A 27,542-nucleotide genomic window follows, 5' to 3' on the forward strand; every position below is an offset into this window, starting at 1 on the left:
CTTTGGTTAAGCTGGCGTAAGCTACTGGATTAGAGGGTATTTTGTTTCCTTGATACTTGTTTTCGACGCATCTGTGAAAAGTCTCCACTCCTGTGAAATATAGGTGAGGTTCAGCTCTTTCATTAGGCCAGCAATGTTATCGCAAAATTTCAGTGCTCCATCAGTTGCAGTGCATCAGTGCCTGAACACACTGATTTAGTACTTTGGTGGATTATACTCTTGTAATCTTGAGCCAAGCAGGTGCGCCTTTTGTTTACTTAGTTCTAGATCACGTACTAAATCATTTAAATCTGTTTGTGTTAACAAATGTGGCGATGACTCAATTGTGCAGTGATATACATCTGTGATTTATTCAGTACTACTTACTTCGCTGTCACTCCGAATTTGACCTGGAGCTCATCAAGGTACTGGGAGACTGTGAGAATGGTGCATTGGCATTCTCGCTGAAGGCACATCTGGACAAACAATGTGCTTCTTCGATTTTTTGTTTGTAAAACCCTGAATTTATGTTATACAGAAATAACAATCAGATCCACACTATGATCACAGCGAACAACGCCACATTCTCCTTACCTTTCCACCACCGAATTAGTTTGCAGTAACATGTAGCACAACAGAAGGTGGCGCCCATTCTTCATCTTGGTCTCCTACCTCTGCTCCAAAGTAATGTTTGTATGGTTTCTTTATGACTGTTGAAATATTCTTCCTGTTTTTGACTAAGGTGAACTTCCCACAGATATAGCAGAAGTTGTCTGACTTGTATCGACATCCATGACGATGTGGCACTTCTGAAAATTTAAAAATACATCTTTAATACACTTGTACTACATTAATACTAGAAAACTAGAGAAATGCAATGTAAAGACAAGCAGTCAATTTACCTTCAGCACCAGACTAAATCAGTTTAAACACAGGAACTTATAAGTTCAGTGGCCGAGCGGTTCTAGACGCTTCAGTCTGGAATCACGCGACCACTACGGTCACAGGTTCGAATCCTGCCTCGGGCATAGATGTGTGTGATGTCCTTAGGTTAGTTAGGTTTAAGTAGTTCAACGTTCTAGGGGACTGATGACCTAAGATGTTAAGTCCCATAGTACTCAGAGCCATTTTATAAGTTCAACTGTGCTCAGAAATATGACAAAAACGGTTACTTGTCAGCCAAAACACCCACTCGTTAAGACTGACACAATTTACGGCTAACACCACTATTGTAAACTCGGTGCACCTTCCTCTGTGAGCATGAAGGCTTACTGCCGAGGCAGCGACCGGCTGTTGCTATTCGAGCTAATGAGCTATTACAGGTTATGACATAGGTGTCGTGGAGGGTAACCCAATGATGTCTGATTCCTGCCACCTGCTATTGAACAAGAAATTGTCACGTTCCATCACTACTGGATGCGGCAACATACCCGTATTGCTCTATAATGGCCCTGTGTTTGCCATGAATTATCCGATAACGATATTTTGTTTACATAATTAAATTTCCCATGGTAAACTGGTTTAGAAGCACGCCTGTAATATCAGAAATAGAGCTCTTGTCGAACAGTGAAAGCATTAAAATCGGATGAAAATTGTAGCGTGGGCGACGACAACCACGCCGAAAAACATAATTTTGGGAAAAACGTCTTTAAAGTTTGACCAGTATTTATCATATGAAAAAAGGGACGAAGTTGAAACTTAAGGGATATTATCGATGCCCGAACCATAATATCAGTCGCCCCGACCAGTGGATATACACTTCACAGAATCGGCGTATTTCATCGCTGATTTGAAGGGCGTTTGCCACGTGCATTAATGCAGTATGGCCTACAGTGAACAGACATACGGCTAAATTTGAAGCAATATAGGCAATTTCGCTTCGGCTGGATGCTATTTGTAGAGAGTATCTCCAAATGAGACTATTGAAACTTTAGCCGGCCGAAGTGGCCGTGCGGTTAAAGGCGCTGCAGTCTGGAACCGCAAGACCGCTACGGTCGCAGGTTCGAATCCTGCCTCGGGCATGGATGTTTGTGATGTCCTTAGGTTAGTTAGGTTTAACTAGTTCTAAGTTCTAGGGGACTAATGACCTCAGCAGTTGAGTCCCATAGTGCTGAGAGCCATTTGAACTCTTGAAACTTTCGTTCACATTTTGAGTAAAACTGCCCAAACAAAGCTCCAGCAAATCAGGTTTACTCAGAACCTTAAATATCTCACGGACGCAACAATCGGAGCGTGAGCGCGGAACCGGTTCTCCGAACGTCGAGGCGTGTTGTGCACGGTCCGCTTCAAACGCTGACAGAATCGTTACTTTTTGGAGTTCGCACATAATATTATGAGGAATAATTCTTCAATGCATATGCATTAGAATTCCGTAATAAAAAAAAAATTTCGAGTTTTTTCGACCGTCACTGTCGTTTCTCCTAAATAAAGCGGTCATATAAATTTAGCAAACGAGCTTATTAGTAGCTATAGAGGTGTTAGCTTAAATTCTGCATAGAATCCTGCTCTCTCCCTGGACAAACATCACAGTGACAGTGTTATTCAACTGCTGGTTATAAATTTTCAGTATCGATGACTTCTGAGGCTTGCGCCTGTGTTTACAATGTGTATAGTTCAAATGGTTCTAAGCACTACGGGACTTGACATCTGACGTTATCAGTCCTCTAGACTTAGAACTACTTAAACCTAACTAACCTAACGACATCACACACATCCATGCACGAGGCAGTATTCGAACCTGCGACCGTAGCAGCAGCAGCGCGGTTCCGGACTGAATACAATGTGTATGCATTTGTGTGTGTGTGTGTGTGTGTGTGTGTGTGTGTCTGTGTGCCCGCGCGCGTGCGTGCTCTCGCGTGTTTAATTTCTGCAAATGCTCTGCGTAACAAGGTTTCAAATTTTCTTGCACAGCGCTTACCTGCTGCAGTTGTATTTTGAAATAGGCACGGTTCGCACCTGTCTAAATATCGGCAGTTACCGGAAACGCGGCCCAGCTGCAACCTACTAAGCTATTTGAACAATATTCTCGCAGGGAGAAACTCAGGTTTCAAGGGTATGGGTTGCTTACTGAGCACTTCAGCACTTTCCCGCAGGAAGAGGTCATCGTACACACTGAATAACGCGTCCATAGAGAAATCATTTTGTCCATTCAGGGTTTTATTCAGTTCCTTCATGTGCATTATGTAAATTTCTCGATGAATCAGTATGTTCAGATAACGTTCCTTGTCGCTGTGTGCAAGACTTCGAGATTTTTGTCAGTGTCTCCATTATTACGTTTTTTAATTCATGACTGAACACCCAACGGTATCTTGTTACTAGCTTCTGTAAGATGATTTGGTCTACATGATCTTTTTCACAGTTATCGCACGTCATATTGTAAACACCGAAACTCAATAAACGTATTATTTGAAGAGTTGAAGAAGAAACTTTTCCTTCAAACGCAATGTTAACTTTTTTAAATATTCGCTCAATTTTATGGAATATAATTTTATTTTACCATCTCGTTATTGTATGTTTCATACTAGTGAATTTTATTTCTTCATTCATGCTTTTATATTTCAGTTTGTATGAAAAACATTCTCATCTCCAGCTTGTCTTGAGATCGTAGCTCTTTCTCAATTTCTACATTTATCAGCGACAAACGCAGAAGTCGGTGTAGCATAGCGTAAACACACATATGTCTGTAGCGTTCACGTTGATCCAGTATAGCATTAATGACTCCGCCAATTCAAGTCAGTTACCTGTATACAGGGTGTTACAAAAAGGTACGGCCAAATTTTCAGGAAACATTCCTCACACACAAAGAAAGAAAAAAATGTTATGTGGACATGTGTCCGGAAACGCTTACTTTCCATGTTAGAGCTCATTTTATTACTTCTCTTCAAATCACATTAATCATGGAACGGAAACACACAACAATAGAACGTACCAGCGTGACTTCAAACACTTTGTTACAGGAAATGTTCAAAATGTCCTCCGTTAGCGAGGATACATCCATGCACCCTCCGTCGCATGGAATCCCTGACGCACTGATGCAGCCCTGGAGAATGGCGTATTGTATACGAGCACGAAGAGTCTCTACATTTGGTACCGAGCTTGCGTAGACAAGAGGTTTCAAATGCCCCCATAAATGAAAGTCAAGAGGGTTGAGGTCAGGAGAGCGTGGAGGCCATGGAATTGGTCCGCCTCTACCAATCCATCGGTCACCGAATCTGTTGTTGAGAAGCGTACGAACACTTAGGCTGAAATGTGCAGGAGCTCCATCGTGCATGAACCACATGTTGCGTCGTACTTGTAAAGGCACATGTTCTAGCAGCACAGGTAGAATATCCCGTATGAAATCACGGCGGTGAATCGAGGAAGTACAGTACATACTGACGAAACTAAAATGAGCTCAAACATGGAAATTAAGAGTTTCCGGACACATGTCCACATAACATCTTCTCTTTGTTTGTGTGTGAGGAATGTTTCCTGGCCCGCACCTCGTGGTCGTGCGGTAGCGTTCTCGCTTCCAACGCCCGGGTTCCCGGCAGGGTCAGGGATTTTCTCTGCCTCGTGATGGCTGGGTGTTGTGTGATGTCCTTAGGTTAGTTAGGTTTAAGTAGTTGTAAGTTCTGGGGGACTGATGACGATAGATGTTAAGTCCCATAGTGCTCAGAGCCAATGTTTCCTGAAAGTTTGGCCGTACCTTTTTGTAACACCCTGTACACTGAAAATATGTTTTCCTTTCTCTTCTCGAGATTTTCGAGTCTAAGATGTTTATCGATCTTTCTACTTCACCATCTGCATTAAATTTTTAATTTTGAGTGTATTGTGCGTATTTCCTATGTTAATTGCTTTGTCTCATATTTGTTGGTTTCACAAACGATAGCTCAAAAACAAAAGGGCTTACAAATCTTTTCTACATACTGATTGGGAGCTGCGCTGAAAGCCTGCTAGCTAGGATCTACCACTACAGTTACTGGCGCGTCTTATACTGGATGGGATAGCAGAATTGCTTTCTGTAAGTTTTCCTTCTCATGCAATGCTACCGTGTGAGTAAATATCGGGATAGCATCCAGGTAAACGAAACAGAAAATATGTCCGCTTAACACCTTGCATATGAAGCGCTCCCATTTCTCGCTAGCATTTTTTAAACTGAAGACATACGTTGATATTCGATAAGGCCAAACGGTGTTATTATTACTGTACTGACCACATCGTCTTCTGCTACCGGTATCTGATCGAAAGCCATTTTACAGTAGATAATGGTGAATATCATAGCTCCATCTAGCACATTTATGAAATCTCTTGTGCTAGGCACTGGTAGCAGTCTTTGAAGGTACGTGCCAGTGGTTCAAATGGTTCAAATGGCTCTGAGCACTATGGGACTTAACATCTTAGGTCATCAGTCCCCTAGAACTTAGAACTACTTAAACCTATCTAACCTAAGCACATCACACACATCCATGCCCGAGGCAGGATTCGAACCTGCGACCGTAGCAGTCCCGCGGTTCCGAACAGCAGCGCCTAGAACCGCACGCCCCAGTGATAATGCCCAGAGGCTGTCCGATCTGTAGATAATGGCAGCTGGCAGCATTTCTCCATCTGCTGCTTTTCCTGCAGCGAAACAATTGAGTGCCAGTCTTCTCGCCCTTTCAGAGACTGTGCCGTTTTAATATGGTACGCTATGGCGTGCCATACATTACCTATATCCTTTCTGGTCCTATATAATCGAGCTATGGCGCAAACGTGATGGTATTTGTATTGCTTCTCCCCATAGTATCTAAAGTGACGTCATTGTCCATCGTAAGCTGTCTTGTACTCCAGCCTTTGATGACGAATAAAGCCCATTCCTCATATCACTTCGACTACATTTGTGACCATGAACTTCCACTTGCTAACCACAGTTCTGGTTTCTACGTCAGGAGCTTGAAATCTGACATTTCTCTCGTCGTTTAGAAACTGCGTTAAACTCGTCGAGCAAACTTCTTATCGTATTCTCAGCCAGTCTCATCGTTTGCGGAAATAATTTCAAGTCCTGTTTTCCAATTTGAGCCTGAAGGCCGTTTGCGTGTTTGCAGCTCTTTTTGCAGCTGTAACAGCATCGTCTGAACTCATTTGGCGTTCTTGGGGTCTTAGCCCCTTCAGCATTCGAGACATCACCTATATGTGATAATCATCCATTATTCAGTTACATGATCCGAAGAGTCAGCTACGTTTGGTTCAACCGGTTTATTTCACACAGTTAGGAAAATGCAACTTGACAAGAACGCTAGTAAACAAGGAACTGTAAAACATAAAGGCAAAAAGGAAGCAGAACAACAATGTGTCTGCAGCCCATAGAACAATACAATACAATTTGAATCCTCATCCGCAGTCGATGCTTCCCACAACAGGATCTCCGACAGATTTTGAGGACTGAACGTAGACTTCACATGCCGCTTGCTTCACAACGCCAAGCATTACGAAGCTGTACTAGATCGAATATTTGAGCGAGCTGCTCAGTTGAAATACGTCATAGAAGGTCAGAGTCCCAAGAAGTAGCGCATAAAACTGCAGCCACTGCACTATATTCAAATTCTCTGGAGAAAATTGCACAATTTGTGTTGCATCTTTCGCGTCTGTGGCCCATATTTCCGCCGATATTGCCAAAATCTTCGAAGTCTCACTACTGAACCCGACGCAACTTTAACAGAAGGACACAAAGTGCTGATGATTTTGTATTTCGCAATTTGTTGTCAGACTTAATGTACAGTTGTAACATAAACTTCCTCTTATCTAGAATTCCAGTTCTAGAAGTAAAAAGCAACACATTCATATTCAAAGATATAAATTTGGTTTCTTCATTTAGTACATTACAAAAATATGTTGGTTGTTGTGTAAGTAGGCTATTTAGGTTTTTATGTTGGTAACGCCACGTAGCGCTCTGTATGAAAATCACTGACTGTGCTGTGTGCAGTCTGTGGCTGGTTTGCATTGTTGGAGTATTTGCTATTGTAGTGTTGGGCAGCTGGATGTGAACAGCGTGTAGCGTTGTGCAGTTGGAGGTGAGCCGCCAGCAATGGTGGATGTGCGAAGAGCGATGGCAGAGTTTTGAGAGCGGACGATCTGGTTCAAAAATGGCTCTGAGCACTATGGGACTCAACTGCTGTGGTCATAAGTCCCCTAGAACTTAGAACTACTTAAACCTAACTAACCCAAGGACATCACACACATCCATGCCCGAGGCAGGATTCGAACCTGCGACCGTAGCGGTCGTGCGGTTCCAGACTGTAGCGGCTTTAACCGCTCGGCCACTCCGGCCGGCGGACGATCTGGACGTGTGTCCATCAGAAAGAGTAAATGTGTAATATTGGATATCATGAACTGATATATATATATATACACGAGGGCATTTCAATAAGTAATGCAACACATTTTTTCCTGAAACAGGGGTTGTTTTATTCAGCATTGAAATACACCAGGTTATTCCCCAATGTTTTAGCTACACAACACTATTTTTCAACGTAATCTCCATTCAATGCTACGGCCTTACGCCACCTTGAAATGAGGGCCTGTATGCCTGCATGGTACCATTCCACTGGTCGATGTCGGAGCCAACGTCGTACTGCATCAATAACTTCTTCATCATCCGCGTAGTGCCTCCCACGGATTGCGTCCTTCATTGGGCCAAACATATGGAAATCCGACGGTGCGAGATCGGGGCTGTAGGGTGCATGAGGAAGAACAGTCCACTGAAGTTTTGTGAGCTCCTCTCGGTTGCGAAGACTTGTGTGAGGTCTTGCGTTGTCATGAAGAAGGAGAAGTTCGTTCAGAAGTCGTTTCTTCAATTTCTGAAGAGTAGCACAATACACTTCAGAGTTGATCGTTTGACCATGGGGAAGGATATCGAACAGAATAACCCCTTCAGCGTCCCAGAAGACTGTAACCATGACTTTACCGCCTGAGGGTATGGCTTTAAACTTTTTCTTGGTAGGGGAGTGGGTGTGGCGCCACTCGATTGATTGCCGTTTTGTTTCAGGTTCGAAGTGATGAACCCATGTTTCATCGCCTGTAACAATCTTTGACAAGAAATTGTCACCCTCAGCCACATGACGAGCAAGCAATTCCGCACAGATGGTTCTCCTTTGCTCTTTATGGTGTTCGGTTAGACAACGAGGGACCCAGCGGGAACAAACCTTTGAATATCCCAACTGGTGAACAATTGTGACAGCACTACCAACAGAGATGTCAAGTTGAGCACTGAGTTGTTTGATGGTGATCCGTCGATCATCTCGAACGAGTGTGTTCGCAGGCTCCGCCATTGCAGGAGTCACAGCTGTGCACCGCCGGCCCGCACGCGGGAGATCAGACAGTCCTGCTTGACCTTGCGGCGATGATGACACACGCTTTGCCCAACGACTCACCGTGCTTTTGTCCACTGCCAGATCACCGTAGACATTCTGCAAGCGCCTATGAATATCTGAGATGCCCTGGTTTTCCGCCAAAAGAAACTCGATCACTGCCCGTTGTTTGCAACGCACATCCGTTACAGACGCCATTTTAACAGCTCCGTACAGCGCTGACACCTGTCGGAAGTCAATGAAACTATACGAGACGAAGCGGGAATGTTTGAAAATATTCCACAAGAAATTTCCGGTTTTTTCAACCAAAATTGGCCGAGAAAAAAAATGTGTTGCATTACTTATTGAACCGCCCTCGTATATATATATATATATATATTGACTTTTGAACACTATTAAGGTACATACATTGTTTGTTCTCTATCAAAATCTTTCATTTGCTAAGTATGCCTATCAGTAGTTAGTGCCTGCGGCTACTTAGCTGGCTGTATTGTCGCTCGCTGTATTGCAGTAGTTCGAGTAACGAAGATTTTTGTGAGGTAAGTGATTCATGAAGGGTATAGGTTGTTGTTAGTCATGGCCATTCTTTTGTAGGAATTATTGAAAGTCAGATTGCGTTGCGGTAAAAATATTGTGTCAGTTTAGTGACGATCAGAATAAGTAAACAGAGAAATGTCTGAGTACGTTTAGTATTGCTCAGCCGTTTGAATATCAAATAACGTAAGAGGGTTTACCAGCACAGTAATTCATAAAGTTTTCTAAGGGGATGTTTCAGTTGGTTTATGAGCACTTTGTAAATATTCATCTTGATGAAAATAATTTATCTAAGTCTTGTAACGCTACAAACCGTATTGTTTGAGACAAAAACCTAGGTGCCTAATGTATAGATATTTAAATGCCAATCCACTTCAGGATTTATAATTAATTGTGTTTCATTCATCGGTTCACAATTTGTTTAACGTTGTTGAGATATCTAAACGTTTAACGTCTAAACAGCAACAAATCTGCATAATACGTCACGCTGGAGCTATATTAGAGCCTCATTGACCCATTTAATAAGCCCCTAAAGCTGTTTCGTGGCTATGTGTTACGCGAGATTCCCATCTAATTAGAATATAATCCTTCATAGCTGTGCTGCAAATTGCCTGTGCCAGTTCATCAACGACATGCCACAAATATCTTCTACCTGTAATGAATGAAACACACCTACCTGTCGTCGTGCTTCTATCTCTCGCATCACTCAGTTGTGTGCGTGTGATTCCCAAAATATATCTTCTCTTCCCCTATGATTGTCGCAGTTACGATGACGTGTGCACTGCTACAGCTTCTGTTCTGGATTGTGTACTTGCTCGGATGCTATTGTCACCATATGCTGGGTTTTGCTGTACTGGTGCTGGGCTATGTGCTAAGTTCCACCAGAAAACGGAAAGGCATTGTTGTCAAGCACACGAAATTTTCCACAGTGACAAAAATGTTGCCTCTCCAGGAAATCCTTGATAGAAAATCAAAATCATTTTTATTATGAAATTAAATTACTAGTTTGGAATTAGAACAAGCATCAACAGTCCGAATCGTTTTACTGCTAAAGATGAAAAAAAATTGAATTCATCTTAAGAATTGAAAACAGTTTCACAGGCGGTGACTAAGGATTTACAAAAGCAGACTAATCTAATTCGGTGATTCATTCCATCAAGCTATCATCAAATTATTCGATACTGGCTTCTTGGATTCCTTGCCAGAGAAGATTAGTGAGTTCACTGTTGCCTGCTAGCTCAAACACCGAATTACAAAATTTATTACAGACTGATAATTTTGTAACTAGTTACTTTCACTTTAATGTCCTCCATTCTTTGACTGTGTGTTCCTATGGACAAAAATATTGGGTCATGCTAATTCAGATCGTTCAAATGGCTGAGCAGTATGGGACTTAACTTCTGAGGTCATCAGTCCCCTAGAACTTAGAGCTACTTAAACCTAACTAACCTAAGGACATCACACACATCCATGCCAGAGGCTTACATAGAAATAAATAAGGTTGTGCACATCTTAAACAATCGTTTCACAAAAATGACCGTCTTGTGACATTTAGAAAAATCGTACAATTTTCAGGAAAGGACATATCTCAGGCATAAGAAGAAACACACGTTTACATACAGTTTACACATGGATCATAAACGAGCAGAAAGCTGTAAGCAATGTAATTAAAGACATTAAGCTACATAAACAATTCAACGAAAGCATAAAGAGACCGACTTCTCCGTTTCTTAGAGAGCTTTAATTACATGAAGATACAATCAATAAATTTCACAACGTATAATAGGAGAGGCGCAAAACTAACAAGGGGAGGCCGCCAATTGTGAAATTCAGATTCGATTCATACTGCGCGTAATAAAAGCTCATGGCCAGAGGTGTAATGAGGCAAAGCACCAAGATGCAATGTGTTAACACTGTCCTACGTTGCTTGGTTATGAAGACTGAAGATTCTGTAGTGTATAGCTAAAAATCACCCGATCTTAAAGCCACAGAAACCATCTCGGACTGTTTGGAACAGTAGGTGAAACGTAGAAATAATCATCACCTCCGTAGCTCTAGACGGTCAAATCCTCAATGACGAGCTTCATGTGAACTAATCCGCATAGCGTGTCTCCCACTGTGTGTTTCTGGTGTTCTGACTGGCGATATACACACCATGGACATTCGTAATAGAGGTGAGACAGAGGTGTACACATTCCTCTTTTAACCTGCCCCTGCTTGCCCATTAGCCAGGCATGAAAGCTACCGTACGTTAGCAGCAGAACTGGCGGGCTGCTTTACTCCCTTGAAAGCCAAGCTGGACCCAACCTAAGCAGACTAAATGAGTCTTGCCTAGGTGCCCGTCTTCCCGCTGTGCTACACCATGTAGCGGTTTATTCTATACGCTTTCACTGTAGTATTACGAACAGGGTTTGGAAGATGACAAATAGTCTGTTTTTTTTTTTTACCGGAGCAGCACAAGACTATGGTCAATGAAATATATTTTCACTCTGGATCTTTGTAGGCCAAGAAATGGTAGATTTTATTTGTATTTATTTTCCTTGACTGTGTAATTCGGGCTTATTAATTTATATTTGTGTGAACGGTTTTCTCTACTGCTTCACCCCACTGAACTGTGACGAAATGCCACGGTTGGTTCTCTGCGTTTCCTCCTTGTCTGTAGCGCTTCGCGCTCTGTTGTTTCCTTACCCTAGCCAGAGGGCGCTGTGGCGTTGCTGCGGCCGGCTGCCTGCCGTGTTTGCGAGAGAGCGTCGGTCTGGAGGAGGAACTCTTTAATTGCGGACGACTGAGAGCGTACAGGAGGCCACTCCGTTTTGTTGATGTTTGGCGTGACTCGTGTCAGGTGCGATGCATCGTTAAGACCGTGATAGCAGCCAATGTTAATGTCTTGGTCGGAGATGGATCAAAGAGGATGAGGCCTAGTTGTCCATTGGAACTCCTATCCTACGGATGACGTCGGACTTAAAGTAAGACGTTCGACCTTTATTTTGCGTTGTTTGCAAGCGATTGGGGATTCCGGCGTCAAAAACTGGTGGGAAAACAATAAATTGGAAATTGACAAATCGCTACTCAAAGGAGCCGCACTCCATCTAAACACTCCAAAATGGCATCTTAATAGGTCGCAGTTCGTAGTAATAGACGGCAAATCATCGAGTAAAACTGAAGTGATATCAAGTGTACCCCAGGGAAGCGTCCTGGGACCTCTGCTGTTCCTGATCTAGATAAACGACCTGGATGACAATCTGAGCAGTTCTCTTAGGTTGTTCGCAGATGATGCTGTAATTTACCGTCTAGTAAGGTCATCCGAAGACCAGTATCAGTTGCAAAGCGATTTAGAAAAGATTGCTGTATGGTGTGGCAGGTGGCAGTTGACGCTAAATAACGAAAAGTGTGAGGTGATCCACTAAAGAGACAGCTTACACTACACTCGTTCGTCCTCTGTTTGAATATTGCTGCGCGGTGTGGGATCCTTACCAGGTAGGATTGAGGGAGGACATCGAAAGGGTGCAAAAAAGGGCAGCTCGTTTTGTATTATCACGTAATAGGGGAGAGAGTGTGGCAGATATGATACGCGAGTTGGGATGGAAGTTATTAAAGCCAAGACGTTTTTCGTCGCGGCGAAATTTCAGTCACCAACTTTCTCTCCCGAATGCGAAAATATTTTGTTGAGCCCAACCTACATAGGTAGGAATGATCATCAAAATAAAATAACAGAAATCAGAGCTCGAACAGAAAGGTTTAGGTGTTCGTTTTTCCCGCGCGCTGTTCGGGAGTGGAATGGTAGAGAGATAGTATGATTGTGGTTCAATGAACCCTCTGCGAAGCACTTAAATGTGAATTGCAGAGTAATCATGTAGATGTAGATGTAGATGTAGATGTAGATAGCTACCTAGAGTAAGAAATTAACAATAGCATGCTTATAGATTGACTAGAATAAAGGAATAAATAACACATACACGGCTTGTGACGGCCGACATACTGTGTTAGGCTATTGAGCAGTGACTGATTTAAGAAAGCCACAACATACGCTAACCAGGTTAACGGAGTATTTAAAGACAAGCGTCGAGCAAGGACCCTGGTCAGAAGGTAATCAAAACTAGCAGGATTCCTTTACACGGCAGACGTGCCAGCACATCCGTTGATACGCCAGAATAAACTAGCGCAACATAAATCATTGACACATTTCAGATATTTTAAAAACAAAGTACTTAAATACCTTCGTTTACCACAAGCCTTAATTAGTTAACAGGTTAGGCTCTGTTATTGAAGCCACGCAAATGATATATGGGTGGAATCTAAATTATTGAGCTGAACTTAATGTCATATTGTAAAGAAAGGAACTTAATGGAGGTTACACCGTAAGGTGTTGTGGACAGTGCACTTTCCTGACATTCGTCTTGATGTTCTAGTCAATGTGTAAACTTGCCAGTCTGGGGCCGCGCGACCGCTACGGTCGCAGGTTCGAATCCTTCCTCGGGCATGGATGTGTGTGATGTCCTTAGGTTAGGTAGGTTTAAGTAGTTCTAAGTTCTAGGGGACTGATGACCTCAGAAGTTAAGTCCCATAGTACTCAGAGCCATTTTTTAAACTTGCTAATTATTTTCTCTTTACGTGGAGTGTGCCTGCCTTGATGTTATAAGTGACTGTTTCATAACCAGTTTTTTAACGCGCCTGCGAGCATATTTTTATTTATGGGAGTACTTAAACAGTGTTCCCCTGTTGAACTTTAACTAAAGTGCAGAAAACTGAATCAGGTGTTTATTATTGTTCTAGTGCTATTATCTGTCAAGTGTAACACGCGACATTCTTGGTCTGTTATGAGGTGTTAAAATAAATGCAAATTGCAGTGAAGCGATGTGCTATTTCAGTTGTTCCGGTCATTTCCTATCTCCGCATCCTTAATCTAAATTCATAAATGTATAATTTTAAGACTCGCTATTTTTTATTCGAACTATCAGGTCTCTCGGGCTCTTCCAATACGTGTTTTCTGTAGTAAGCAGAGAGATCTTTGAAAGCCGAGATCCTTTGCAACTAAGAACTTGAAGATTTCTATTATACTATAACGTCAACTGAAGTAAGATTGTGGAAGTCTAGTTTCCGTAACCTTAGTGGTCCAGCCAATTATAGCCCCAGTTATAACAATTTTAATTACATTTTCCGGGATGTGTATTGCTAGTTCGCTGAATTCATTCTAAGTGACCAAAATAGTTCATTCTAAATGCCCCTATTGCAATTTAGCGGACACGGAGTACATATCCGGAAGAAGAAGCTTTCCTTTCATAGAAACCTTTCTTCGCATTATGATGCATACCACCAGAACGTGGTTTTCAGTATCCACGGAGCCATGTTTTTATCTATTTCAGCCATGTTTGTCCCAAATTTAGGAAGTCTGTGTACCGTAAAATGGCCTCAAGTACTCAGCACACATTTCTGCACACCTGTCAGCCACCGAGAGACGTAGCGCTGTGGTTAGCACACTGGACTCGCGTTCGGGAGGACGCTGGTTCAATCCCGTGTCCGGCCATTCTGATTGAGGTTTTCCGTGGTTTCCCTAAATCGCTTTAGGCAAATGCCGGGCTGGTTTCTTTGAAAGAGCACGGCCGACTTTCTTCCCCATCCTTCCCTAATCCGATAGGACCGATGACCTCGCTGTTGGGTCCCCTTCCACAAATCAACCAAACGACCAACACTTGTCAGCCACTAAGTCTTTGCCCTCTTTCAAAACATTTTTGGGGTGAGGAAACTCACGGTTAAATTTACAAACTTGTCGTAACATACAGCCGGCCGCCGTGGCCGAGCGGTTCTAGGCGCTTCAGTCTGGAACCGTGCGACCGCTACGATCGCAGGTTTGAATCATACCTCGAGCATGGATGTGTGTGATGTCCTTAGATTTAAGTAGTTCTAAGTTCTAGGAGCCTGATGACCTCAGATATTAAGTCCCACAGTGCTCAGAGCCATTTGAACCACTCGTAACATACAATCTGCATTGCCCGACTACTACTGATTTAACTCAAATTTCCTCATAAATACACGACAACTTTTTCTCTGCTGGACTTGGGCTCTGTTTCGTGACTGGTATACATTCCCCAGTTCTTAATTTCCCCTCAGTCTCATTTAAGATTGATTTGTTCATTTTACCGGTCTCACCGTTACGATAAATGAGGTGAAGTGAAACTACCTACGCAGATATATACCTGGCAATTCCACAGTCACGTTGGATTGGTACTGCAACCTGTTGTCAGGCTCAGCAGGCTGAACGGGTTCCGTGAAACTCAAGTGGCTTGCGGAAACCCAAGTTGGCCTGCTCTGATAACTGTGTTTCAGCACACGTGTACCCCTGTATCTCCGTTGCGGCAGGTTGAGCTGCTTTAATGGTTGCAGCAGAGATAGGGGAGAACAGGCTGAAGGGAGAATTTTCTATCTCTGAGCTGATAATGGCATTCTGAGGTTTGTCGCAAGTAAAAAAATTTAATATCGGATGAAAACAAGTCGTCTCTGTGCCACGTTTAAGTGCTGACGAAATTATCGCTGACCTGCAACCCAATAGTCACCACTTTTAAAATAATATTTCCACCCTCAAACGCACAGCAAGACCACATTCAGGCCTACTGAAATGGAGTCGCATAGGGAACATTGTGTCACTTTTGGGCAATGATAATGTTGTAAAAGGGGTGAATTACACTGACGGGAATGGGAAGAGTCATGCCATGAACAAACGTGGTGAAGATGTCTTCACATTGTTGTTGTTGTTGGGGCCTTCGGTCCTGAGACTGGTTTGATGCAGCTCTCCATGCTACCCTATCCTGTGCAAGCTTCTTCATCTCCCAGTACTTATTGCAACCAACATCCTTCTGAATCTGCTTCGTGTATTCATCTCTTGGTCTCCCTCTACGATTTTTACCATCCACGCTGCCCTCCAATACTAAATTGGTGATCCCTTGATGCCTCAGAACTGTCCTACCAACCGATCCCTTCTTCTAGTCAAGTTGTGCCACAAACTTCTCTTCTCCCCAATCCTCTGCAACACCTCCTCATTAGTTATGTGATCTACCCATCCAATCTTCAGCATTCTTCTATAGCACCACATTTCGAAAGCTTCTATTCTCTTCTTGTCCAAACTATTTATCGTCCATGTTTCACTTCCATACATGGCTACACTCCATACAAATACTTTCAGAAACGACTTCCTGACACTTAAATCTATACTCGATGTTAATAAATTTCTCTTCTTCAGAAACGCTTTCCTTGCCATTGCCAGTCTACGTTTTATATCTTCTCTACTTCGACCATCATCAGTTATTTTGCTCCCCAAACAGCAAAACTCCTTTACTACTTTAAGTGTCTCATTTCCTAATCTAATTCCCTCAGCATCACCCGACTTAATTCGACTACATTCCATTATCTTCGTTTTGCTTTTGTTGATGTTCATCTTATATATGTGTGTTCACATAGCGATTATTAAATGTTCAAAATTTCATTTTATGCGGAACTGACGCCCTTCGTCTTCATCATTATATGGTGTGACACCCACAGCCACGAATGTACTGCTGGATTCGTTGTAGTGTAGAAGCGAACTACCTCGATAGGTTATGCTTGAAGCGCATTCTCTTTCAGTTCGTGAAGACGGCTGGCTGGAAGTCGGAATGGAACTGTACGTCTTCGCATCGCATCCCAGACATTCTGTTTGAGTGACGCATCGAGGAATCAGGCATGGCAGCCAAGGGTCCGTGCATTCCTCAACGCGTTTGTGGTATGAACTGCAATGAGGGGTGTTGTGGCGTAACAAGCTAGTTACGCCACACTGAGAAGGGAGCCGAAAGGCACGCGTACACACACGCCGACTGGCGTCAAGTCTGGAACAGGATACGTTATGACTGCTATCAAGAAAATACGTAGCTTTGGAATATACTTAACTTTATTCTTTGTTGGTTTACAACGTTCTTCTTGAGACATTTATACGATAACTCTCAAACTAGGTAAGGCTAATGGCGCCTTGCTAGGTCGTAGCCATGGACTTAGCAGAAGGCTATTCTAACTGTCTCTCGGCAAATGAGAGAAAGGCTTCGTCCGTATTGTCGCTAGCAATGTCGTCCGTACAACTGGGGCGAGTGCTCGTCCGTATCTCGAGACCTGCCTTGTGATGGCGCTCGGTCTGCGATCACAGTGGCGACACGCGGGTCCGACATGTACTAAATGGACCGCGGCCAATTTAAGCTACCACCTAGCAAGTGTGGTGTCTGGCGGTGACACCACAAGGGGTGTTGCATTATGCAGTTAAAATACGCCATTTGCTGCCCTTGACATGAAGGACGTGACAACAGGGTTTATCATGGTTGCTGCATCTGATGAGCGTTAGGCCTGTCTTCAAGTCCTGTTGACTATCCATCAGGTCGCTACAGTATGATACGAAGAGTTGGAAAGGCATCGGACTTGAGATCGCTGCATCATGTGACTTTTTTCAAGCTCCTCCACAGACACTTTAGCATCGACCTGTCACTTAAAGAAGCGAGGCTCATCTCTGAACACCACTCAGTGAACCAATTGACCGTGAGATGCAAGTTCCCGTTGTTGTGGTATGACGTCAGCGGCACACGACGCATGATAACTCGAGGTCTCGACACAGCCTCAAACAATCTGTTCCCGACAATTCGTGGCAACACACTGCCTGTAACATCTGTGTAGAATTTAGCCGCTGTCATCCGTCTAGTCGTTAGTCATTCGAGCAATACTGAAGTATATCTTCGTGACATAATTTCTCTGAACCTGTTTCGTCACAATTAGTTCAGTAGCAATTTCACTACAGCCAGCTGTTTGTGCAGACTGTCGGTATGACTCGCCCACGTCCCTCATGACAAAGATTCTACGTTCTACAAAGTGCGACGAGAGATGGCGATAAGCTGCAAGCTCCACATCGTTTCGGTATGTTGTGTTGCGATCTCTACCTGAAAAGTTCCACTAATCTTAGATACACACATAGCCATCATGTAAACACGCCATTCTTCATCTGTAAGAACGGCATTAAGTTCACATAACGAGAAGAAATTCTTACCTCTGTACTAGTTGAGTACGCGAAGTTGCCTGGATATGTATTTCAATTTTATTAATCCATCTTCTCCTTCCCGTTGTCCATCTCTTCCGCATGTTATTCCATCTTCTTTTTCAACTTCGCTCTCCGTCCATCTACTCCACTCTCTTCTCTGCCCATCTTGTCCTCCCACTCGCTGTCCACCTCCATCAATCCCCCCCCCCCTCACCCCACTATATGTCAATCTCCTCCTGCCCTTTTGCTCTGTCCATCTGCTACTCCTCCATCTCTCTGTCCATCTGCTTCCCACCACCTCTCTCTACCTGCTCCTCCCTCCTATGGCCGTCACGTCTTTCCTTACTCTTCCACGTCCTACTCCCTCTTCGTTTGTCCATCTCCTTATCCACCCTCTCTCAGTCCATCTCCTTCAACCCCCTCTCTCATACTCTCTCTGTCCATTTCCTCCTCTTTTCTTTCTCTATGCATGTGCTCCTCCCCCACTCTCTGTCTATCTCGTCTTCTTCCCTTTCTCCATCCATTTCCCCATCGTCTTCTCCCTGTCCATCATCATCTCCCTTATAACTGTGTACATATCCTCATTCCTCCCGCCACCATCCAAATAGGAAGTTGCTGATTCTTACCCCACAGTATTTCTTTTAGATAGTAGGTAATACGTGTATCAAGTTTGGTTCAAATCGGTCCAGGAGCTTAGGAGGGGTTTTTCACCCACAGCTTCGGCCACATGTGCTCAAGTCATATATATTGCACATATATTTGATATAGTTCACACATATTTATACTTATGTTTCACTAGCTAATGCCGCCACACGGAGTGGCCCGAGGTTCGAGTTCTCCCTCGGGCATGGGTGTGTGTGTTGTTCTTAGCATAAGTTAGTTTAGACAGTGTGTAAGTCTAGGGACCGATGACCTCAGCAGTTTGGTCCCTTAGGAATTCACACACATTTGAACACACACACTCTAGCGAATTTCGACCTGAGGTTTCATTTTCACGTAGCTCAATGTTTATGACGTCATATCTCCTGAAATTAGAGTTATGCACTGATAAAATCTTGTAGCTGCATTCAGCGGTACATGTGGGTACTCTATGCGAAATTTGTTGCGAATAGAATCAGTAGTAAACAAGTAATAAATTTAAACGTCACGTATGATGCCGCAGTTTTTCATCTAACCCAGTGTTTATGACGTTATATCTCTTAAACTATGAGTCGAATAATATACTTTGCAGGTACATTTAGTGGTGCATGTGAATTCTCTCTGTGAAATATGTCACGAATACAGATCGAAGTAAAGAAACAAAGAATTATAACACAATTCCTAATGCGGCAGTTTTAGTGCATGAACAGCGGAAATGTAGTAGGCGATAAACTTTCTCCCTTTCATAATTTTTTGGGGTTTCCAGAGAGAAAAAGTTTCGTTAAGGTTTGGAAGTCACTAAATTCCCTCATTCTCAAATACTGGGTGAATATAGCCTGGGTATTCATGTGTCATAGTCTAGAGTCCTTTTCCACACTCAACACCACCCCTTTAATAGGTATAGTCCTTAACCCTACAGCCGTTCTTTCTAGACAGTAAGTGATTCGGGCACCAAGTTTTGCTGAAATCGGTCCATCTCATAGGAGATATGGTACATACAAACAAACACACATACGTTTTTACACCGTAATTTGTATGGAGCCCATAGAGATGGAAACATTAGTAGTGTTTGAGCCAGATCTTCATCAAGTTCTATTGACGTCAGTGTGTTCCTTGTCAGACGTTGTCAGTTCCCTTAGCCGCACATTGTATTTACAAGCAATTGGTTTCGTTTCATAGTAAGTCTGAGTGTTACTGCTCTACTACAATCAGCTACCCGTTGGACACGGTCTGGGTGGGATGGGAGCGGCATGACCGATGCGATCCTCTTACTGCGACAGGTCCGGTCGACGTGTTTCTTCTGGCTGCTCGGTGGGCGCATGGCTGCTTTGGCAGCGGCGTTGCCATGGTGACGGTCGCAGATGGCTCGCGGGGTCACGCTGCCAGACAGAGGTCGCGCAGGCGCGCCGCGCGCAGCGTCCTCCCCTACCTGCGGCATTCGGCACCGGCGTTAACACCGCTCATCAAGGCCTGCCCGGCCGCCGACTCTGTTCACAAAAGTGTACAGAAAAAGCGAGAAGTGCAGCCAGCGACAGGGAGGGCTGAAGGAGATGTTCCTGCCTCAGGCAAAGGTCCACGCAGCAGGTTCACGGTTTCCGTACTATCTCCATCACAGGAGGTAGCTCCATTAATAACAGTAATTCTGAATTTGAGACAATGAAGTATACCACAGCAATCTCTGTTGGGCTTTTATCGTTTCTCATAAATGTCAATGATCTGCACTTACTACAAAATATGATAATAAGCTATCACTTTGCAGCTGATGCAAATAAGGAAATACCATATAATACTAGTACATGTCAAGACGAATGGATAAAATCTGGACAAAACTGACTTCCTGGTGTTGTGTACTCCTCACACAACGCCAGAGCGTACTCCTACAGTCTATTGAATATTCAGTGTCAGTCATCAAAAGTGGTAGAGAAATTTATTTGATTACGATGGTATTTTGCAAATTGTTTCGTAGTTACGTTCTAAAAACCCGCAATTTTTCAGGAGACAGCAGCAGATAAGGGCTCGAATGTTTTGGATAACCTTTGGCCTAGCGACAATTTATATACCTATCGTAAGAACGAGAATAGTACAGCTATCCTACGGAACTTAGCATTACATACTCCTCTAGTCCAGGAAAATTGACCAAATCGGTTGGTTCAAATGGCTCTGAGCACTATGGGACTTAACATCTATGGTCATCAGTCCCCTAGAACTTAGAACTACTTAAACCTAACTAACCTAAGGAAATCACACAACACCCAGTCATCACGAGGCCTTGAAAAAATCCCTGACCCCGCCGGGAATCGAACCCGGGAACCCGGTCGCGGGAAGCGAGAACGCTACCGCACGATCACGAGCTGCGGACAAATCGGTTGGTCCTGCTGCATTAGGTGTGGTCTATGGTGGGCCTTAGGTGGCTTACAAAAGCACCTTCTAATTATGGGCGGTTCGTGAGAAAAGCCCGAGAACCCTTGATTTTTGTGTACGTAAAGCACCGACGATTTCTATTTCTGGCACATCATCGAAATTTTTATCATAAATTCTTAATGTAATATTCTAGGGGATCTTCGAAACTTTTTCCGATATCACTATACTTTACTGAGGTGTAGATATCGAGGTTACCAAATTACGCACATAAAATAGGCACAAATGTCATTTTAACTGGCATAGTTAACATATGGCAAGAGTTTTGGGGTCATCGCAAGGGTTCTAACGTCACGAAATTATGTTTTTAGTAGCCATTTTTCCCCAAATAAAACTTTATCACGCAATATGTCAGTACAAAGGGCACTACATGCCCATAAAGACTGTCTTGATCTCGAATTATTCGATGTGGCGTAAGCACCTCACTAAAAATTTAGTAGCACTAAATTCTTCGTACTTGCAAATCAAACGCCATAATTTTAGGTTAACCTTAAAATGTTGATTTTTATCTAAAGTAGTGTAAAGTGAACTTACGATGCGTGGGAAACGATTTTGTGTTAATCTTATATTACGCGTAATTATTTGTTGTTTGAATGGATTCAAGTATACAAATCTGTCGAAGAATATGAATAACCCATCGGAACCCTACTAAACTACGGAATTCTCTTTACGTAAGCAGATCATCGTGCTGTAACAGGGAAAAGGAGGAAAGCAGCTGAAAAACGCTCCTCTCGGAGCACAGAAAAGTCTTTCAAATACTCTAACAGAAAAATGGGGAACCATCTGCCGCAATCCTTATTCCGCATTCCTCAGCAAAAATTTTGGCATTTGAATATATCCGCCTTTTTTATGCTGAAACTGAGTGGCAGAGAGGGAGAGAGAGTGATGATAGAAGAGAAAGGAGACATTACTAGTGGGAGAGTGAGAAAGAGGAGACAGTGATAGTGGGAGAGAGACAGTGGCGATAAAAGAGAAAGAGAGATGGATGGAAACTGCAGCAGTTTGAGCAAAAGAGAGGGGAAAACGGTGGAAATAGAACGAACTTTGACAAGAAAAAATTTGTCTTCTTTACCTCGTCCTCTATAGCCACGTATTAAAGTTTCCCTGTGTGTCAAAACCCTGAGCAAAACATTCCAAAGGACATATGTGAAGATGAGACAATTGTGGCTGAAGTGAAATAAAGCAGTCTGTAAGCTAGAAAGAAAGAGACAGTAGAAATGGAGAGAAAAAGAATGGGAAGAAGTGAACTTGGCAGAGGAGGAGACAGTGGTAACGGAAAGCGAGAGAAAGGGATGAAGACTATGACGTTGGGAGAGAGAGGCCGGAGAAAGTGCGAATGGGAGAAAAAGAGACAGTTGGAGAAAGACATGTATAGACAGTGGAATGAGAGGAAAATGCTGAGTATTAAGACTTCACTACAAGTAGAAAAGGGGAAATGGATACGATCGCATACCAAAATTTTTAAATAGAAACATATTCCCTTTTTTGTGCTCCAACAGGAGCATTTTTAGCTGGTACAAATATACCCAATAATTTAATTTCCAGTTATCATGTTTTCTTTTCCCCAAATCTGAGGCATAATTATAATGAAAATAAACTCTACAAAGTTTTCATCGTGTTAATATTAGTGTAGAAAGCAGCTGAACATGTGAGTAACGTAGATTCAACATTCCTAACATACTTTATACCTTATGGCATAGACCATTCCGTCTTCCTCGACGCACACAGCTTACAAGAGAAACTTCCCATTGCTCCCCCTCAGATTTAGTGGTAAGATGGCGCAGTGGACAGCCCGTCAAAAACTGAACACAGATCAAGAATGAACACAGGAGGAAGGTGTACTGAACCATGAGAACAAAAAGCGAAATAGAAACAACGAACGGTTCAAGATCGACAAGTGCAACGAAGAGCAACCCGAAACAGCAACAGCGTCTTAGGTAAGTCTGCCTCTCTGTAATAAAAAAGCTGAGTGAATGGATCAACGATGAACTTCAACGAATGTTATGGGACGTCCGCCTCTAACAAAGGCAACGAACAATAACGAACAAAATGAGATCAACTAAAAAAAAAGTGGTCATGGTGTTGGACAGTCAACCAGGTGAGCTGCGTTCTAAACTCAGTCGTGCCTTTTTTTTCACATCATGAACTGTCTGTCCGGTCATTGAAATGTTTGTTGTCTTTCTGTAATCTCGGCAGTTGTCATACTTCACATTTGTTATACAATATGAGTCATGGGGTAAGAATACGTTACTGTCGCAAGTAAATGTGATGAATAGTGAGAGCAGGCGAGATACCACATAGACATCTCACAGAAATGAAAACAACAAAAATGGTTCAAATGGCTCTAAGCACTATGGGACATAACATCTCAGGTCATCAGTGACCTAGATTTAGAACTACATAAACCTAACTAACCTAAGGACATCACACACATTCATGCCTGAGGCAGGATTCGAACCTGTGACTGTAGCAGCAGCGCGGTTCCAGACTGAAGCGCCTAGAACCGCTCGGCCACGCCGTCCGGCCAGAATGACTAATAATTCACAGATATGTAACATCTTGGGTGCGGTCGCATTCGCATTCGTACTGCATCGATAAGAGATTCCTATCATACGACACAAGTACTGTCACTAATGCCGTGTGTGACACACCAGACGTGTTTCCCAGTGGAGGATTCGGTTGACTTGACACCTTGTCATCAAACGTTTGAGGATACCATTAGAAAGCTACTTCCTCTCGGCTGCTAGCTGTGCAGAATCAGCTGTCATTATAGGTTGCTAAATTACACCTCGTTGTTGCAAACGGATGTTACACTACGACACAGACAAAAATTTGAATAAAGAAAACAGAGATAAAAATTTGGCGCGAGGGAGTTTTGAACACAGCTTGCCCGCGTGGCAATCTAACATTGTAACAACTTTTTTTTATCCCATTTTGTGCGTTTTCGTTTGTTGCATTTCTCTTGGGGGGGGGGGGACACCCCACGACACCCCAGTTCATCACTGGTCCATTAACTCAGTTTTGTTTATTACAGAGGGCAGCTAACTCTCTGACCGAGAACGCTGAGCTACCTTGTCATGGAACCATGCCACCAGTTACCTACGTACTTGACTGCTCTGTATTAAGATTCTTGTTCTTGGACCGCTGCTTTTTCTCACATTCCATTACACCTTCTTCCTGTTTTCATGTTTGATCTGTGTTCAGTTTTTGCCGAGCTGTCTCCTGGGCCTCCTTACCACTATATCTCAGGGGGATGCGATGGGGAGTTTCCCTTGTTAGTGAGATACAACCTTCTAAGAGGCCTCCTAAAAGACTAGCACTGCGCTTTAAAGCCTGTGACTAGCGTGATACCAATGCTTTTAATATCGGAGGAGCTCGCCGAAGACCGCAGCAGATGATGAGAATCGTCAAAGGAGCAGCAAGTTCCCCAACGGCCTCTGGCTAAACAATGTACTTTTCTAAAGATCATGTACACACACGATTATGACAAACCACTTTTTCAGTGTGATATATTCTGGCTCTAGCTGTTGGTATTAATTGAGCTCTCGAAACAAAGTCCTCAGTCACTAAAAAGGTGGATGCGTGATGCTACTTAAAACTTCCGCTAGGAAGTGTAGGCCATTGACTGACAAACGTACAAAGTTAGAATTAAGAGTGAATTACACAATTTTATTCTGGTGAGATACTTCCATTTCATCGCTGAGTTTCGTCAGAGAAATTCTGAAAGTCATGTTTAGTGGTTGTCATATAATTCAAAATAATATAGCGACATTATATTACATTATTACTTTATATCAATCTACTGTATTACATTTAAGGAGAATATATATTTTGTGTTTCTTGCAGGTCTCAGAATTCCACGAAATATGACTCAGTAATGTACACTGTCACACTGATGTGACCACATACCAAAAGCGCGAAAAAACACCTATCGTACCGCGAGACGTGCAGGAAGAGAGTCAAGGGGGGGGGGGGGGGGGTTCAGTTAGTACTGACAGGAATGTGGTACCATGCCGACTCCATTACCGTGCCCAGCTGTACTGGGTTCCTCGGCTGAGAATTCATGGCGTTAACAGCCAGATGAAGGTGGTCCCATAGATTCTCGATTGGGTTTAAGTTCGGTAGCCAGGGGACTACGGTAAACCCATCCTAGTGCTCTTCGAACCAGCGTTGGAGCGCGTTGTCCTGCTGGTAGATGCCATAAGGCTAGATGCATATACCGAGCGAGGTGGCGCAGTGGTTAGACACTGGACTCGCATTCGGGAGAACGACGGTTCAATCCCGCGTCCGGCCATCCTGATTTAGGTTTTCCGTGATCACTCCAGGCAAATGCTGGGATGGTTCCTTTGAAAGGGCACGGCCGACTTCCTTCCCCATCCTTCCCTAATCCGTTGAGATCGATGACCTCGCTGTCTGGTCTCCTTCCCCAAACAACCCCAACCCCATTCAAACCAGCTTCCAGCTAGATGCATACTTGTGTTGATCCATTGTGCCTACGAGAATTACGAGATCATCCCGGGAACGCCACGAAAATATTCCCCAGACCATAACGCTCCCACCTGCGGCCTACATTCTGCCGATGATTATTTCAGGGTGTTTGCTTCCAGACTTTCGAAGCTATAAATGCAACGGCCATCTGTCCGATTGAGCATAAACCGTGATTCGTCTTAAAAGGCCCCTGTCGCCACTCAGTGGACATCTAGTTGAGGTTCTGGCGTGCAAATTCTAGCCTTCACCGTCGATGAACAGCAGTGAGAATGGGAGCATGAAACAGGCGCCTGCTGCAGAGGCGTCTACGCAGCAACTTTCGCTGAACGGCCGTTTAGGAGTCACTGTTGGTAGCCACTTGGTTTATCTGGGCTGTTAGTTGCTCAACAGTCGCAATTATATTTGCCAGCACACATCTCGCAGCCGCCGTTCACCCCTGTCGTCTATAGTTGTAACCGCGGCGGCACTCAAACAGTTTACGAATTTAGCCGTTTCGGAAATACTTCCACCCTTGGACCGAAAGCAATGAACATGCCGTTTTGGACGTGAGATAAATCGTTCCATTTTTCACATTACAACGGCTGAATTCTTGTCTGCATTTACCTCACACATTCTACAAGGTGGTCCATTGATTGTGACCGGGCCAAATATCTCGCGAAATAAGCGTCAAACGAAAAAACTACAAAGACGAAACTTGTCTAGCATGAAGGGGGTAACCAGATGGCGCTATGCTTTGCCATCAACTGCGTTTTTTTAAAATAGGAACCCCTATTTTTATTACATATTCGTGTATTACGTAAAGAAATATGAATGTTTTAGTTGGACAACTTTTTTCGCTTTGTGACAGATGGCGCTCAAATCGTCACAAACATGTGGTTCACAATTTGAGACGAACAGTTGGTAACAGATTGGTTTTTCAAATTAAAATACAGAACTTCGGTACGTTTGAACATTTTATTTCGGTTGTTCCAATGTGATACATGTACCTTTGTGAACTTATCATATCTGAGAACGCATGCTGTTACAGCGTGATTACTTGTAAATACCACATAAATGCAATAAATGGTCAAAATGATGTCCGTCAACGTCAATGCATTTGGCAATACATGTAACGACATTCCTCTCAACAGCCACTAGTTTGCCTTCCGTAATGTTCGCACATGCATTGACTATACGCTGATATATGTTGTCAGGCGTTCTCGGTGGCTCGTGGTCGTGCGGTAGCGTTCTCACTTCCCACGCACGGGTTCCCGGGTTCGATTCCCGGCGGGGTCAGGGATTTTCTCTGCCTCGTGATGGCTGGGTGTTGTGTGATGTCCTTAGGTTAGTTAGGTTTAAGTAGTTCTAAGTTCTATGGGACTGATGACCTAAGATGTTAAGTCCCATAGTGCTCAGAGCCATTTGAACCATTTCTCGGTGGATCACGATAGCAAATATCCTTCAACTTTCCCCACAGAAAGAAATCCGGGGACGTCAGATACGGTGAATCTGCGGGCCATGGTATGGTGCTTCGACGACCAATCCACCTGTCATGAAATATGCTACTCAATACAGCCTCAACCGCACGCGAGCTATGTGCCGGACATGCATCATGTTGGAAGTACATCGCCATTCTGTCATCCAGTGAAACATCTTGTAGTAACATCGGTAGAGCATTACGTAGGAAATCAGCATACATTGCACCATTTAGATTGCCATCGATAAAATGGGGGCCAATTATACTTCCTCCCATAATGCCGCACCATACATTAATCCGCCAAGGTCACTGATGTTCCACTTGTCGCATCCATCGTGGATTTTCCATTGCCCAATAGTGTATATTATGTCGGTTTGCGTCACCACTATTGGTGAATGATGCTTCGTCGCTAAATATAACGCGTGCAAAAAATCTGTCATCGGCCCGTAATTTCTCTTGTTCCTAGTGGTAGAACTGTAGACGACGTTCAGAGTCGTCGCCATGCAATTCCTGGTGCATAGAAATATGGTACGGGTGCAATCGATTTTGATGTAGCATTCTCAACACCGACGTTTTTGAGATTCCCGGTTCTCGCATAATTTGTCTGCTACTGATGTGCGGATTAGCCGCGACAGCAGCTAAAACACCTACTTGGGAATCATCA

Source organism: Schistocerca americana, chromosome 7 (genome assembly GCF_021461395.2).
Source record: "Schistocerca americana isolate TAMUIC-IGC-003095 chromosome 7, iqSchAmer2.1, whole genome shotgun sequence".
Classification (NCBI taxonomy): domain Eukaryota; kingdom Metazoa; phylum Arthropoda; class Insecta; order Orthoptera; family Acrididae; genus Schistocerca; species Schistocerca americana.